The 18,235-nt window shown below is 42.0% G+C and overlaps 1 protein-coding gene across 1 annotated transcript in view; it reads left to right on the forward strand.

The window, feature by feature from the left end:
* The first annotated feature begins 13,023 nt into the window (after positions 1-13,023).
* Map9 (microtubule associated protein 9) overlaps positions 13,024-18,235 on the forward strand; it is a 66,044-nt gene continuing 60,832 nt past the window's right edge. Inside the window, exon 1 of the mRNA XM_063260894.1 lies at positions 13,024-13,179. The gene's annotated coding sequence lies outside the window, so the exon portion shown is untranslated. The remainder of the gene's footprint in view (positions 13,180-18,235) is intronic.

The raw sequence follows: 18,235 nt of genomic DNA on the forward strand, positions 1-18,235 counted from the left end.
ATCAGTTCTCATAAACTGTTTATATGTTTTATGCAAGCATGAGTCTTAACATGTATTTCTATCCTTTCTATATTAGAGGGAGAAACAGAACAAAGCAGGCTAGAACTAAACATATTCCTATAGACACATAAAACTAAAAAGACATATAAAACTGCTGTATAAGGAGTTCTACCATGGTTACTGTGCTGTTTCTTGTTATCATCAACCGAACTGACATTATCATCAGATAAAGTATAATTGAACATATCAGTACATAACAAAATTAACAGAAATACAACTTTGTAGATACTGTAGAGCTACAAAAACAGGTAGTAATCAAATCAGAATGGATACTGTGGTGAATCATTGTCGTTTTCAGTATAGTTGTCTAAATACTCCTCAACTTGATACCAGCAACCTAAGAGTTCTGAATAAAATCTTTCAATAATAAGCAGTATTCAAACAAGTCAGACTTAACTAAGATCAGTCATGATACAACAGTATAAGTCATACAGGGATCCTGATTGAGTTAACAGGAAATTAAAGATGACCACTGTGCTATGTCCTGATATCTTCGGGACAGCTGTCTGTGCCCTCAGATCCAGTGCTTGTATACAAACTAGGATGGAACAAGTTCCAACCAAGCAGAGTGGTACGAGTAATAAGGGTTTTAATTCCTGATACACTATTAGCTCATCTTCTGCTGGTTTTTTTTTTTTTTTTTGAAGATTATTCCTCCCTTTTACTCCTCCAGAATGAACTGTGTATTTTCAGGTCTCCCCATCACTCACGGTTTTATACTGGGGGGGCAACCTGCTATCTACCTAAGTATTTCTGTACTTTCTCACTCCTGGGTTGAATTTCTAGTTATATTTCTTCATTTATTAAAACGAAGCTCAACCTATCCATAAATACTGGCCCAGTTAACCCTACTACTCTCTGGTTCCCTGTCACTTCGAATTCCATTTTCTCATATTTGATTTTGGTCTATCTAAGCTTGTTCAGGCTAATTACATTTCCTATGAAGAGTCTTTCGGTGAACCTTACCTCTTGATCCACTCTGCCTGCAATTCTCTCTTTTTTCCCTTAAGTTAATGTATCTAGGCCATCTATATTAGAAATTATATCCAACCTTCTTTGCCTCATTTCTGTTGTGCTCTTTTACTGTCATTAGTTGTCTGTTTGTCTTTTTCATTTTGCTTTCTGCTCCATTCATTGTGCCTCTCTGCCATTGTTTCTGGTATCCTGGTACTTTTCTCTCTCTTTAGAATGTCCTGTAGTATTTTCTGTAGAGTTGGATTGGTGGTTGCAGATTCCCCCTGTTCCTCTTTATCTTGGAAGCACCTTGTTTCTCCATTAATTTCTAGGGATAATTGTGCAGGATATATCAATCTTGGCTGGAGGTTATTGTCTTTCAAGGCTTGGATTATTTCACCCCATGCTCTTTGAGATTTTATGGTCTGTGCTGAGAAGTCTGCTGTAATTCTGATGGGTGTTCCCTTGCAAGTGATCTGTTTCTTGTCTCTGACAGCTTGTAATATTCTGTTCTTATATTGGATTTCCGAATCTTGATTATTATATGCCTGGGTGTAGTTCTGTTTTGATTGTAGATGACTGGAGTTCTGTATGACTCATAATCTGAGCATCTTTCCCTTTTCCTATGCTTGGGAAGTTTTCCCTCAGTATTTCTGTGAATAGCCTTTGCAGTTCCTTTGTTTGTACCCCCGCTTCTTCTCTCACATTCTTTATTAAGTTATAGATTCTTTTGTCATCTTCTAGCCTTTTTATTATTACTGTTTGTTTCCTTGTTATTTTTAAGAAGTTTTTCCTTTCATGCTCCCAGTTTACAAATCTGTCCTCCAGTTCAGATAATCTATCCTTAGTTTCTTTCAAGCCAGCTTTCAATAGAGTTTTTAGTTTCCTGGTAATCTCTTTGAACCTGCTTCATGTATTCTATAGTTTCTCTATTTTCTCCATCAAATAGTTCTTCCCTTTTTTCTGTTCTCCTATTCCACCATGTTTTTTCTTGGGAGGTGCTTAGCATTTCTTTAACTATTCCTCTTATATCTTGCTTTACTTGGTTAAATACTTCACTTTTGAACTCATCTATGAGGTCCTGGAGATATCGCTTTATGTCTATTGGTGCCATGCCTGATAGTGCATGTTTTCTGTCCTCATTCTTCTTTGCATTTACCTTTTCTGGATCAGTGTTCTCAGGATTGGGGACCAAGGACCCTTTCTTCTTGCCTCCTCTTCTCATATTTTTTGTTCCTTCCTTACAGGCATATTTAAGAGGCCCAGTTTCTTTCTTTGTTGGTTACAGTTTGTTTGAATCATGCCGGCTAGGTGTTCCTGCCCACTGCAGTGTAGTAGGGAGACACAGACTGGGGCAGCCTATGACAGGTCCACCTCTCCAGGTTAGGCAACCTGCTGAAGGCTTTACTGCATTAGGGTGTACTGCCAGGTGCAGGGACCTGGTTTGGGCTAGCCTACTGGGTCTTAGTCTGCAGCGTCACCCAGGTCAAGCGCTCCCCACTAATCCCACTTGAGAGGGAAATATGTGACTGAAGTCCAGCACCCTCTTCCAGCCAGTCTGCCCAGTCCCAGAATGTCTCCTAGTCTATGGAAGGGTCCTCTCAGGTCGATGCAGGGCTCCCCGCCATCTCTGCTCTCAATTTGGCTCGCCGATTCCCGCTCTCAGAGCGTTCGCATCTCTATCCCTGCTGTGCCAATTCAGATGCAGCAGTGGCGGGGTATGCAAGCTGCGGGTTCCAGCGGTGTGGGTTCCAGCAGCAGCACTGAGACTTTAGCTGTTCCTATTGTAGCAACGGGATTGCATTTCTGATTGTTTTCTCTCAGCTTAGTTTGTTCCTGTGTCGGCAGGGTATATCTCCCCCTGCTTAGGACTCCCCACACTGCACCATTCCTGCAATCTAAGCTGGCTATCTCAGAGAGCCTCTGTAACTGCTGTTATCTATCTGCCATCTTCTCCCAAAACTCTGAAAGGAGGTTTCTTTTATGTCCACATGGCTTAGTTCCTAGTACTTGTCTGCCTTTGGATGAAGTTCTCCAAGCAGGGCTTACACGGACAGCATACTTGGACTGTCTTGCTGTTCTACCCCAACTAATCAGCAAGCAGGAAAAAAACACTGCCCAGAATTATGCCTCTCACTGTGATCTAAGGTATCAGCCACTGACAGGGACAGCTGACACATGGTCACAGAGGGCAGCAGTTTCACATACAATGGCATTAAAAGGCCAGTTTGGTCCACAAGGAGCCCAATCCAGGACATCAAAGCAAAAAGACTCCTTTCGGCAACTTTGGCTCAAAAAGCAAACTTTGGCTCACCCAGGTGCTCCGCCTTGTCCAGGAACAGAGAATCAAAATATATACTGGCTGCAAGTGTGCTTTTCTTATCTTCATGCCCATGCAGCCCTACATAAAGAAGGAACTTTTGACTAATCACTGGTTGCCAATAAAACATGGAACAGAGATCCTTAACCTCTCAAGGCTGTAAATCTTTTAAGCTAAGGAGCAGTTATCAAGCCTATTTGGAACCTGTCTCCTAGGGTAATTCTAAAGCAGAGTCTGCTGCCCAACAGACTGCTTTCCAAAGTAATTCCAGCCCATCCGTAGTGCTACTCAAGTCCTATTCTTGGATTTTGGTTTACAGCCAGAATGTTCTACTGTAGAGCTTCAGATGATTTGTAATGAGAGAAGAGTTCTCAAGGGCCAGTGGTGATATACAGGACTCTGGCTGCTTGTGCCACAGTGAGCACAGTGGAAAGTTACTAAGCCCATGAATGACACCTTCCGCCTCGGGAAAGACACTACCACTAGTGTGGCACATACACTCATTTTAGGTCCTGGAATCCATAACCTCGTAACCTATTTCTGAAAGACATATCCTGTCCATGCCCTCCATAATCCACAGACGCATCCTCCTCAACTGGATGACCAAAACAAAGGTGTGAGTCCTCTGTGAAGACTTGCAAATAGACTCTATCTACACACCTATGCGTAAACGGCAAATGCACTCCTGGTGTGCAGGGTTGCCTTTACTGACTACATCAAAATGGGCCCCAGCAGTGATAAAAGTCCTCCTTAAAGAAGTGATCCCTACATCTGTACGTTCTAGACCTATCTTAAATGATAACGGACCCTCTTTACTTTCCAAATCATGCAAGGAGTTGCCAAAACATTAAGAATGAGTACCATCTGCATCCTGCATGGGAACCACAATCATCAGCAAAGGTCAAATAAGCCAATCACACTCTCATGACCTTTGTCTGTTGGAGCCACTGAAGCTGAATATATGTACAGAGCTGTGGCATGGCCTGAGCAGGGCTGAACTGAGAACGAGGAGACATTTTGGTGGGGCAAGACAGGTCACAGCTGAGACCACCTGGAGACTCGCTGGATAGTTTTCCTTAATTAGCATTGTCTGTTGCTCTGAGGGGTCCTTGCATGCCTCCCAAGATACTGCTCAGATTTCCTGGTTTTCTACTCAACTCCTTGCTTGTTCTGATTAAATACGGGCTGCCCAAGGTCAGTCAGCTGGCTAGCAGAGTTACAAACTCTGAAGAGGATTTTAGTCCTCCTGGAGCCCCGAAGATCATGCTGCTTATCTCATTCCTTTGGGCCTTCACTGTGCACCCATTTGGGGGATTGGAGATCTAGGGACAGATCCCAACATTTGCCACGTTGTGTTAAGAAACTCACCATAAGTGATTAGATCCTCCAAGTCTAGATTTAATCTTAGCCCACTTGAGATACTTTATGAGAGATTCTTTTTGACATCTGACTTTCTGACACCAAACTTACCAGCTCCTTCAAATGATAACCCATTTGGGAACTTTCCAATAGGCCTTTCAGGATTATGGAGGTGAGATTCCTCCACTCCCAGGGACTAAAAATAATTGTTAGCCCAATATCTACTCTGGTAATCAGGTGTTAATCAAGACATGAAAAGAGAGCATACCCCAGGATCAATTCACACTCAAGTGGAAAAGCCCTTACACACCCTTTTAACTACTCCTTCTACCAATGAGGTATGGAGAAGAGATGGTTTGATTCACCTCTTCAGGGTAAAAACCTAAGCTGCCATGGACATCAGAAAATGAAGACAGGGGCTCCAAATCCTGATACACCTGTGAGCCAGCAGATGCCTGAAAGCTTCTTTTCAGAAAACACCAGCCACCCTGAACCAGATAAGTAAAGTGATTGGTTTCCTCTAAGTAAACGGTGTAGCTCACTTGCCAATCCCTTTGCTACTCTTGAGGTCTTTGTCCTTTTTGGATCCTTTTTGGATTTTTCTTTTGGGCTTCTCCAAGATGACTCAAAAAATACTCTTGGGAGATAATAAACAGTGTTTACTTACACAAAACCTTAAAGCTAGACACATCTTTTTCCTATCACCAACAGCTAGCTGAGAACTTGCCAGGGAGCCTAGATAAACGTGTCCAGAGTATCACCATCCTTCAAGATCAAACAGACTCGGTGCAATGGTGACCACACAACATCATAGGAAGCTTATCTGCTGAAACAGAGGGATTAGGTTTGCCAAAAAAAAGAACGTAGTTTCCATATCAGTAAGTCTGAACTAGTGAGAGATACAGTACAGAAGCTGGCTGCCCATGCTTCTAAGATCCATGAAGAGCTATCTAAGTCAAGGGTGTCCTGGCCAACCACCTGGAATTGGGGATGTGGGTTATTGTCCTGGACATAGACTTATTAATGCTTCTGGCAACCTTACTATTTAGATCATATATACTTAATTTCTCAATCAATTCTTTTTCTTCTTGTTTGACAGCCATTAAACTACTGACCCTAGCCCATTATTGAAACCTGACTCCACATCTACTGTTCATCAAGAAATCCTTGCTAGAAGAACTCAGCTCCCTTGAGTTCTAAGATCAGACAGATCGAGAGTTCTTTGCTTTCTGTGCAGGCAGGACTGGATTCCTCTATTCAGCTGGAAGCAGCTATGCAAGTCTCTTTCAACACTCCTTAAAGATTCAGGGACCAGGGCTCTGGACCCAAAGTAGTGAAGGACTAACAAAAGCAGATAGATCTTACATACTTGATCTCTTAGTCAGATTTGTTTCTTCTTGTTTGAAAGCCAGTAAACACTTAATGATCCTAGCCCAAGATTGTAACCTGACCCCACAACCACAGTTCTTCAAGAAGCCCTTGAAGGAAGAACTCAGCTCCCTTGAGCTCACAGATCTGATTGATCCAGGGTTCTCTGGTGGCTGTAGGGGTGGGGCTATGCCCCTATTCAGCTAGAAGAAGCCATAGAAGATGAAACTTCCTCCTTCAGTAGTCCATAAAGAGTTTCAGAGACCAGGGCTCTTGGAAGGGAATAATACTGCAGGAATGGCAATAAAACTGAAAATGTCTCTCCATTCCACCCATTTAAATGTTAAACCACACTCAGTACCATTCCTTCTACTGTCTAAGAGAGGCAGAGAATAACATAACAAAAACTCAAGAGATCTTTGCCACTTTAGGCAGGAACTATCCTGGCCTGAGCTTTGGTCACCTTCAGACCTTATTAAGGGGTCATAATTGTGTACTACATCTAATAACTGTAACTAAAACCACAATAAAGTCTGAGATAGATGTGTGTTGAGAGCCCCTGAGATGGCACAGCACCCTGTCAGTCAATCCTGTCTGTCACCAGACTGAGACCCTCAGAACGAGGCACCTAGGCTGAGGTGCACTTTCTTTCAGTTCCAGCAGCCTCATTTGACTTTCTGCTTTTACTTTCCTGTCATCCTAGCACCACTTTTCTTGTCATGCCATACTTTTGTTGGCATCCAGTTGTCCTGAGCACAACTTCCTGTGATCGTCACTAAATGTAGCTTCTTGCCACTTGCCATTTGGACGGTGAGCTTGCAATTCTCACTCATTGTACAAAACATCCTGACATTTACCCGGTGAATCAATCACACAGTAACAGCCCCGCTGTCCATGCTTATCCTGCCTTCTGACACACTGCTTTATTATATATCAAAAGCGCTCTGGTGAGGGGCTGGGGATTTAGCTCAGTAGCATAGTGCAAGCCCACAGTCATGAGTTCGATCCCTGGTAGCTATTTAAAAGCTCTCTGGTAATAGGACGTGGACCTTCTCAGACCTAAGCCCATGTTATATGTTACATGGGTGCTCAGGGCACAATGAAGACAGACTTCTGTCCCAAAAATGGAATATTTTCCTCACTATGATTATACTAAATCAAGAAGATCATATAGAAACAAAGAAACAAGTACGTTTTTTTAAAAAATTTGAGCACTAACTTTTCTTAATGCTTTAATTTTTTTAACTGTTCACTCTGTTCTGATTATTTATAATAAAAAATTCCAACTGGATATTCATAGTCGAAAATACCATTTACCAGTGTTTTATTAGATAATGCAAAAATATTATAATATGAACATTAACATCTTGCTAAGTGTTCTGATTTGAGTCATGAAGTTTTGTTACTCTATCATTATTAGGCCAAATCCTACAACAGAAAATAATGCAAACATCATCACACGTCACTCCTTTCTCCTGGTCAAAAAGAAGAAGAGAAAGAAGCAATGATGCAAATCTTTGAACAAATTACCTAAATCATACTGGAGACCTAGTATGCTTGGGTAAAGTTTTTTCATGTCTTACCTCTGGCCTAAGATAATATAACATTCATGGTTGTGGGGAAAAAAAAGAGAGAATGTAGAACAGACAAAGGAAAGAGATGTGATTTTCTATTGTTTTAAGTTTACTTGAAACTACTTAGAGAATAAAAAAATGGCCCACTTATATATGCTATTGTTTAGGTCTGCAATGTCTCTCAAAATTCTCATGCATGTGGGAAGTCACTGGATTATGGGGGATTTGTAGCCAACTTGCTGCTAATAGCTTAGTTTAGTTATTATAGGTTTTAAAAATTCAGAAACAACAGGATCTCATAAAGGAAAATAGCCCACCATTAAAAACTAACTCAAGCAGCTGATTATGTTTAGAAATGTAAAAGAAAACACAAGAATCAAGTATAAAAGGTTAGGAGGAGAAAAGGAAAAGAAAGGACCTTTTCTCCCAAGAAGTATGTATGCTGTGAGTTGACAGCTCCTCCAGGCTGGACTTAATAAATCTTAAAACTGCAGAGAAATCAAACTCAGCTTCCTGTGACCAGCAAAATAACTGATTTCCTTTAAATCAACCAATTCACCTGGTCCCCATATAGAAAACAAGTCCCCATAAATAAGGCCAAAACAAAGAAAGTGTACCAGTTACATTCAGAATCCACTGTTGGATATCCACCAAGAGTTTTATTCTTATTATTATTATCTCCAATAAGCACTCTCCTAATTCCCCCTTTTATCCATTATTTTATTTTCCAACCTCATGAGACAAAGAATTCTGATTTGTATAAAATTAACTGCTTCACTACTAGGAGACAGAGCCTACTTGGAAGTGAGTCACTGAGGGACTATGACCTGGAGGGTGCCTTCATTCTCTCTCTCTCTGTCTCTCTCTCTCTCTGTCTCTCTCTCTCTCTCTCTCTCTCTCTCTCTCTCTCTCTCTCTCTCCCTCCCCCCTCTCTGTATCTCTGTCTGTCTCTGTCTCTGTCTCTGTCTCAGTTTTCATTTTCCTTTGCTATGTCCCTCTGCCTTCCTATTTCTCTCTTTCTGCCAGATGACCAAGGACACTATGACCCAAAATAAACCTGTCTTCTTAAATACTGTGTGTCCAGTATTTTGTCCAGCAATGAGCATACTGACTTGTCAGACACACACTAGAAAAGGGAGATTAAGGCACAGAATGAGGGAAAGATCTATCATAGCAAGTAATACATAGAAAATGTAGAATTTCATACCAAGATATGGTACTTGAAATATGTTGAGGATCCTTATGAAAAATGATTATTACTACACTGTCAATTAAACTTTACTGACTTAGTTTAAAAAACTAGATTTGAAAGGTTATGGATTAGAGGTTGAAGGAACCATTACTTTATGCTGTGAGCTTTTTGCTTCTATTTGTTTTACCCTGTGTTTTAGTATTTTGATTTTAAAAATTAATTGCTTTAAAAATTTGAGATATATGTAGGATAGAAGAAAGAAAAAAGCACAGAGAATCAAGATTTTTTAAATGTCCTTGCTCACAGCTTCAAGATATAAAAGTTACTCCAGGCCTTTTCCCTTCCAGGCAGCTCACTCAAACATGAAAGTCTTAAAGACAAAAGTAAGCTTTTAAGTTGGGCTCTGCCCTGTCCTTTCCACCCAGACACTGCAATTTCTCCACCTCCAACAAAGGAACGATGTTAGTAGACAGTAAATCTCGACGTCAAATGTATACGGATGGCTTACACTCTGACATAACCTGCCAGAGAGTAACCTGACAGTAGGATACACATCCGAGATCACCACGCAGAAGGGACCCCCAGGATCCCTTAAACATACCTGGCTGCAGCTCACAACGCATCCCATTTTTCTCTGAGCACTCATCTTTCATCTTTGAATGCACCCTAAAATGCCTGTTACACATTTCTTACTGATGCACCCTGAAAATTCTTCTTCCATGGCAGGAGCCAGCAGTGAATCTACAAACCTACCGTGTGAAAGGGTGGGATAGATTCCTTTGTCCACCCTCAGGGACTTCTCAGACCCAGCCTGACGACATTTTCTCTTAGTGACCCAACAGCAGGAGGCAAAAAGACAGAAGACATTGACATTGAGAGGGCAACTTTGGTAAGTTCAGCCAGAAGGCTTTTCATTATTTTTTCTTCATTCTTCCCCATTTCTTCCAAACACTTGTCCTCTGAAGGATAATTCATCCTTTTTTCTCCCTTTCCCTCTGCCTGTCTACAAGCACTTGCAGCAGTAGGATTTTTCTTTTCTTTTCCTTTCTTTTCAGGAGTCAAAGACTCCCAAGTCCCTGGAAAATGAATGCTTGTGCATCAAAGCACCAAAGACAAGAGGCCCTGTCTCCCTCTAAGCAAAAGTGGGAAGAGATTGAAAGAGGTGTCCTCTATGGCATGTACCAGCTACACTGGGTGCTTCCTTGGGTCAGCACCCCCTATCCCTAGGTCAGATGGAACTAAAACAGGGTCACAAGGGAGACACCTAGGAGGGAAAGTCCATTCGATGTCTGAAGCTAAGATTCTCAAGCAAATGGATGGGAAATCTAGTCCTGAGATCCTGGGGAGAAGATGGCCTTGGGGGTGTCACCCAAGGGAAGCAATCTCTTTAAACTGTGTGCATTTTTAGTTCCTAAATACTCTAAATGAAAGGAAATTCTCAAGGTACTCTTTTGATTTGATTCATTTTCTCTCTCTCTCTTTCTCTCTTTCTCTCTCTCTCTCTCTCTCTCTCTCTCTCTCTCTCTCTCTCTCTCTCTCCCTTTCCCTCTCCCTCTCTGTCTCTCTCTCTCAGAACTGAAGGGCACAATCTCAGTCTGCCTGAAGCTATGAGTCCACTTTTTGGATGCCTGAACCTGTCCTAAACCATACAGAAATAAGTGGTCATGCAGGTTATAATTGATGCTATCTTCAGAAGCTGATGAAACCTATGGACTAAAACTGGTTTGCTTTTTCCCCTCCTCTTTCCCATGAGAAAGCCCTTCTCCCTTCTTTCCCATTCAGGCTGGCGTCTGTTAGAAACTGAAATCCTTTACTTGTTCTTATAGTTATCAGGGAGAAAGAGGGAACTAGAGGGCAGAGGGGAAACCAGATTTCTCTTGGCTCTGGGGACAGTCCCGAGCATGTCTCACCATGTGGAAGGGACAGTGAGCAGAGTCTTTTTCCTGGAATGTGATCCGTAGTTGCTAAGTAACACAGCCAGACTTGTCAAACCCTCTCTGAGCATTTTGTGTGCGGTACGGATTCCTAGATATAAAATCTCCAGGCTGACTTTTATTAGTAAAATCCAGCTCTTGTGCACAGCTCCTTTTCTGCTTTCCTGATCTGTTGGTAAAGGTTAGAATAGCTTTGTGCCAAGAAAAAAGAAAGCTCACGCTGGACTGGAGCAACAGATTCCTGTGTGACTAGCAGCGAGACCTGGACAGGTCAGTGACAGAAATCAGGGCAGAGCTGCCCATCACAGGGGGTTCTCACTTTGGGTTAACAGGGCAGAGCTGCCTCCCAGGGTAGGTCTGGTTCTAGAAAATGGGTCAGACTACACAGACAACATGGCTCTGGCACTAAGCTCCAGGAGCCCCTTAGCAGGGCTCAGAGCTACTTCCTCTCCCAGGGCCACTTCCCACATTCCACCTCCTTATCAGCCTGTCTGTCCCCCATTACCAATGGAATCCAACCCTGTTGGTGGAACAAGAAACAGCACGATTACCATCCCAGTGATTCAAACACTAATGTGTCTACCCCAGAAGCCTCAGAGAGGAAAGAGCGTGTGATGAGTCTACAGCTCCTTCTCCAGGAGTGGTCTGGCTCTCAGTTCTGAGAGGACCCCAAAAGATTCAGGGTTAAAGTCAAACTTTTGGGTCTTCAATAACAAAGACAAAGTAACAACAATACCAAGGCCCCAGGGAAAGGACCACAGGCATAGGAACAGGCTTGATTAATCACCATGGGATTAGAAAATAAAGTCCCGCCTCTTCCGAAAGACTCCAAAGATTCCACACCCAAAGATGGAGAGCAGGAGACAAAGGGGTTCCTGCCACCATGGGGAGGCTGCTACCACCGTGGGGAGGCTGCACACTGGCAGGAAGACTGGGAAGCGAGGCCTCCCTGGGATGTGCCCGTTCTGCAAAGACAGAAAACACCAAAAGCAAGATGGTCCTTTCCACTAAGAAAAGGGAGGCCACCTGCTCCCATTTCAGTCACTGTGAAGATTAACGGTGCCCAAGATCTCTCAACAAAGAAAATATCACCCTCCAGGAATCTTGGGTAACTCTTGATGCTACAGGGAAAGGTGTAAATTTTTTTTCTTAGATACCAGAGGACATTGTTCTCTGCCTTGCTTGAATCCCTCAGACTCTGTTGTCAGGAGACCTATGTTATGACTGGTGTTGATGGTATCCCTGAGCCCAAATACTTTACAATGCCTTTGGGGAATCAATTTTCACTCGTTTCCCAAAATACCCTACTTCATTATTAAGAGGGAACTCTTGCCTCTTCAGTAGCAACTCTTTATTACCAAAATACTCATCTACTGTTTTAGGAGCATTAACTCCAGATACACCAGACAACAACTATAGCTATAGGAAAATTTTATCAGATAGTTCCCCAAGTCTGGAATACTAAAACCCCAGAAAAGGCAATTCATGCCTTTTGGGATTTCCTTAAAAGACTGAAAGAAATATTCTCATAAATGATAATATCCTAGTAAGCCAGAGGTTTTGATTTGTAAATTCCTCGAACATGACCTTTTGGTCCATTGCACGAACACTCCCATCCTTCTAATACTAAAACCAAATGGGAAACAGCAGGGCCAGATTTCTGTGCCATTAATGATGTATCGTCTTAACTCAAATTCTGAGTGACACTACATGGTTAACTCCTCTGGGTATTAAAGACATTTTTCTTTTGCATGCTATTACATCTGGTCTGCTTGCCTTTTAAACAGACTGACCTTGCTGCTGTGGAAACTGCCCAGTGTACTTGGATAGCCCTATTTCAGGGATTCAGACACAGCTCGTTACTTGAAAATTCTCTTGCAAAAAAAATTAAGCTCTCTTGCTTTTAAAAATGGGGCCCTGTTGCAATATGTAGATGATCAAAATACTGTTAGATTTTTAAATTTCTCATGGCTGTAGGATAGTGAATGGAACAGTTAACTGGGGTATCAGCTTGAGTAGGAAACACCTCACTGCGGTGTTTCTGAACCCAGAAACCACAGTTCTGGGTGTTTCTGGATCACTGACTTACTAAAGAGGGAGGACACACCCCGGGTGTGGGTGGCACCAACCAATAGGCTTGTAGCCTGGCTGGAATAAAAAAGGGAAAAAAGGAAGTCTCATTTCTGGTTTTTTAGAAGAGCTCCAGTCTTGATCACTGCCTTTGGATATTTGTCTCCAGGCTTTCAGCACAGACAGCAACTTTCCAGCCAGAATCTTCGACCTTTCAGCTTCTTGATATGGGCCTGAATGGGACTCTGCAGTGAGCTCCTGGCCTTGGATTTGATGCGGATCCTCGGCTCTCTAGCACACAGATGGCCCACAGGAATTCTCCCACTCCTGACTCTGCAGGCGGCCACTGTAAGCCTACAATGGAAATCTTTATATATCGTATTTCTGGAATATATTTTTATTCACTCTGCTCCTCTCACGAACCCTAACTAAAACAGACTGGTAGCAGAACAGACTCTAGGGAAACATAATGTAAGGATGATTTTCTTTAATGGCTGTAGTGCTTCCAGGAGTTGGCTGTCTAATTTCATGAGAACTAAAGTTGCTATAGTGTCTCCTAGTGATAATGTAGTAAAAAATGGTAGTAGAAGTTAATGAAGTAAAAGTCATAGTCATGCTGGAAACTGCAATGTCGATCTATTCAACTAAGATAATCAAATTCCAGGGGCAATGCATGGGATTTAGTGGTTTATATTATTTAATGGTTTAATTTAGTGGTTTATATAACTGTGGTGATGAACGTGTTTTGTGCATGTCATTGTGTTTTTAAGATAAAAGATGTTTAACGTAGGAGTTGCTTTTCCTAAACTAAAACTTTAGTGTTCAGGTTTAACTTCAGTGTTGGCATTTTGTGATAAATAAGTTGTTTCAGGGTTGTGGTTTGGGACTTGATCTTAAGAGATTCATCATCACTGCTGTACGTGACATTTGTGAATATTTTTGTGGAGTGGGGACATACAATGTTGTCGGCTGATTGTTCTTACCATCTCTTGGCAAACTAGTAAAGAAAAGTTATGAGCTCCAAACATGCATAAAAAATCTGAAAGTTTCTAAGTGTGATAAAATTAATGAAGGAAAATAATGAGCTCAAAGATTCAAATTCCCAGCTCCAGACACAAATAAACAATCTGAAAATTCCGAAGTGTGTCCGAAAGAGAATCTTTTCTCCTTTAGCCACAGGGCTGAGATTGTAGAAACCTAAATAGAAGCCCTCATAATACAATTGGCTAAAATACAGTGTAAGTTGAGTTCTTAGCCTTTAAGGGTTATGAAGAGTGAAGGAACAAATTGGAAAAGAATAGGATGCAGTGGAGTCATTCGGGAAGACCCTGATGAAGCTGGTGACATTGAGCTCCTAAATTCTAATCAGATTGCTTTGCCAGAGAAAGAGATTTCCCCATCCACAGTGGCAGACACATATCCACCCAACCATGTGGTGTTGGCCTGTTCTCCTATTCCTTAAGGAAATTAATCCTTTGTTGCTTGATGCAGTTATCAAACATAATAATGCTGATATTCTGTGGGACCCAGTCTCCACCCACTTTTAGCCTCTAGGGCTATAATCAGGATCAATTCCCAGAAGGCTCCTAAATGTGAAATGCACCATGTGACCCAGGAGGAGGTCTTTTAATCCCAAAGAGCTTCTTGAGTTTTCTAACTCTTATTGGCAGAGGTCTGATGAAGAATTATGCGAATGGATTTTAAAGGTGTGGGATAGTGGTGGCAAAAATAAATGCCTGGGTCAGGATGAGTTTGTCAATATGAACACATAAGTAGAGATCCTAAATTTAACATTGTAGTTCATGGAGTTTTAGAAGGTTTTAAAGGCTTGTTTGACTTTTCGGCAGAAATACAGATCAAAAGATGGCCCACTGTGAAGGAATTGGAGATGTCTGCTATTCCTTGGTTTACTGTTGGTGAGGAGATTCAAAGACTCGGGAAAATGGGAATGCTGGAGTGGATTTGCGCTGTTAAATCTAATCTTCCACACTGGGATGATCCTTCAAATGTACCCTTCAGTGACATTTTAAGAAACAGATTCACTAGGGGAACACCAGCATCCCTAAAGTGCCCTGCCATTGTTCTTATCTGTATGCCAGATCTTGTGGTAGGGACCATTTTCATTTGATCAGAAAGCTCAAGGGAATGGGTTTTACTGAATCCCAGAGTGGCAGGGGTCATGCGATAGCACTCAGCTGCTGAAGGCAAGGCGCACATACTGTAAATGGAAGCAGAGCAAAGCAATGATGGAAATGGTCTGACCTGTGTAGACAGACCTATAGCACTGGCTGATTAGTTGTGGTGTTCCCACAATAGACAGAAAACCTACCAAATCTTTACTAGGTTTATATAATCAGAAAAATTTAAGGGTAAATAAATAAAAACATATCTCAAATTACAGTATCAAAGAATTATAGTCCTTCAACCATTTCCCAGATGTGAGTTGATTTACAGACTTGAAACCCCTTGAATAAAAGAGTGACTTTTGAGGTAAGACCTTGATATACTACCAAAAATTTACATTGCCAGTCTTTCTTTCTCCAAAGTGATCTAAGGCCTTTAACTTGGGAAATTACATATTAGAGAAAGCAAAATGATCAGACTTTGGGAGACAACTAGAACAAAACATCATCATCCAGTGCACAGTGGGTCATAGATGTCCCTGAATCTATTCTGCAGTTATTTCCCTGGTTCTAGAATTCACAACTGGGTTAGCTGTACTTACTACTTGGCAGAATCCTCACCTTGGTTACCTAACTATAGTGGGAGGGCTATTACGAATGGAGAGGCCAAGGGGAAGTTATGAGAATTACCTTTACTTGAGAAAATAATAAACCAAAAACGTTATTGCACACCTAGAAGGATTTCAGAGGTTAGTGCCACTCTCAAGAACTTGTAATGTGCAGGGTAGTGGTTCTCGCCACATCTTTTAATTCTCCTAGTTAGCCTGTGCAGAAGGAGATGGATGAATATCGGAGAATTACAGTGTATTGCTGTAAATCAATTATGTGGTTACTCATATTGAGTACCAGATGGGGTTTCCTTGCTTGAGTAGATTAATATATCTCCTGGTACTAAGCAGCTCTTGCTTTGGCAAATATTTATCCATAAATATTTATCCTCCATATTTATCCATAAAGCTCACCAGAATCAATTTGCTTTTATCTGGCAAGGCTATCAATACCATTTCACTGCCCTACATCAGGGTTATATTAACTCTCCAGCCCTGTGTCACAACTTAGTTTAAAGAGATCTTGATCATTTTTCTCTTCCACAAAGTATCACACTGGGTCCTTTACACTGATGACATTATGCAGATTGGAAAAAGTAAGGAGGAGAAAGCAACCACTCTGGACTTGTAAGCAAGTATTTGCATGCCCAAGGACAGGATATAAATCCACCTAAAAGTCAAGGTCCCTCTACCCTAGTGAAATTTCTAGGAGTCCAGTGGTGTGGAAATGCAGAGATATTCCTTCTAAGATGAAAGATAAGTTGCTCCCCTTACAATGGAAAAGACACATGGTGCTTAGTGGACCTATTTGGATTTTGGAGGCCACACATTCCTCACTTCAGTGTATAACTCCAGTCCATTAACTGAGTGACTCTCAAAGCTGCCAGAGTTGGGTGGAGCCTGGAACAAGAGACAGTTCTGCAACAGGACCAGGCTGGAGTGCAGGGTGCTCTGCCACTGGAGCTGTGTAGTCTCAATTACCAGCTGATCCAATCATAGCTGAGGTGTAGGAGCAGACAGAGATGCTGTTTAGAGCTTCCCATGCCCTCATAGGTTACAGAGGCTCGTTGGCTCAGGCAATGGTACCACATGAGGGACTCAACCTTGGTCTCTGCTACTGGCACATTGGGCGTTCAGCAGCGGCTGTAGCCAGATCACCCTTGGTGAGCAGAAGTCCGTGTCTCTGAGCCCATGCATAAACTCCGTTCTTGACACCATGGTCATTATTCATAAGCCCATTTGATAATAACAGGGGTGGCTAAAGGAAAAGGTTGATGGCTATCCACAGAGTGGGTCATCCTAGCCACTTGATCATCAAAATATTGCTCTGCTGAGATCACATTTTGGTGTTTATGTGCATCACAACTATCTTTACATACTTCACCCACATAAAGAGAAAGAAACAGCCTCAAGTCTACTATTCAGGAAGTTACAAGCACTTGTTCCTTTTACCTCTGCAACAATCCGGGAGGAAAAGTCAAGCCTTCCCACTTTGCCCAGCCTGGTAGAAAGGCATGGTACCTTTCCCAGAGCTGATTCTGAACAAGACTTCACCCTAACCCTCATGCTAGGGACACAAATATCCCTTAGTTTTCAGTATCACCTTCTTTGGGTACATAAAAGCATGTCACACACCACTGAAAAGGCCCAAGAAGTCTCTAAACTTCTGTTAAAAGACATCATCCCTAGGTTTGGACTTCCCAAGTCACTTCAGAGTAATAATGACCCTCCCTTTGTCTCAAAAGTGACACTTTGGGAATAGCTTATTGCCTTCATACCTCTTAACATGTTCAGCCATCAAAAAAGGTAAAAGGGCCAATTTTCATCTTGGCAGAATTATGCCAGAAAACCTCAGAGTCTTGGCTGAAGTTACTATGTTAATAAGGGACTGAAGTCCTGGGGGAGGGTGATGAGGTAGTGTTACTATGGGAGGTGGGATCCTGGACAAGTTTCTAGGTTCTTGTGCAAGATGAATGAAGAAGAGGACATGGCACATGATGATAAGAAAAAAACAGCAATGTTTCATTAGGTTTAATTAAGAAAATGTATTTTCAAAGTAAGCACAAAGGGAAATGGCACGAGTGCTGCCTATGTTGGTTTGAGGATTTAAAGTGGTGCGCTGGGTCAAGGGTGCCTCTGCTGGGTCTTTCAGAGCATGATTGATCGTGTGATTAACATTGTGCTAATTAACATGTCAGCTGTATGTACTGCATATGTCACTTTCTGTACTGTACTCTGTTGCAATTGCATGCATGAGATGCATCCATATCTATGAACTTTTAATGAGCTCCAAGTGACAAAAGGTTACCTTGCATCTTGTTGGAAAGTCTGTGGTGCATATGTGCTGGTTTGGAACTTTGGAATCTTCTAAGGCAAACACAGGGGTCTTTGTCTTTTTATCTCTGCCTCTAAGTAGTAGATCTCAGGACCAAGGTCACAGAGATGGCCCTGGGGAATAGCCCAGGCTCAGATGAATAGAGGACAGTGGTCCATTAGCCTTGATTGTACTATATATTATTTTCCCGAAGGGACCAGGTCCCCCCAAATTTTTAAGGGCCATTTTCTATAGCTGCTTCCTGCTGAGTAGTGGCACTGGCTCTACCATGGAACTCTTGCTCTGCCTGAGAGTGAAGGAAGTAAAATCCTCCTTTGAGGATTTCTTCATGAGCCACA

The sequence above is a fragment of the Cavia porcellus genome, unplaced genomic scaffold, assembly GCF_034190915.1.
Source record: "Cavia porcellus strain 051 isolate PalLab524CR breed Dunkin Hartley unplaced genomic scaffold, mCavPor4.1 scaffold_14, whole genome shotgun sequence".
Classification (NCBI taxonomy): domain Eukaryota; kingdom Metazoa; phylum Chordata; class Mammalia; order Rodentia; family Caviidae; genus Cavia; species Cavia porcellus.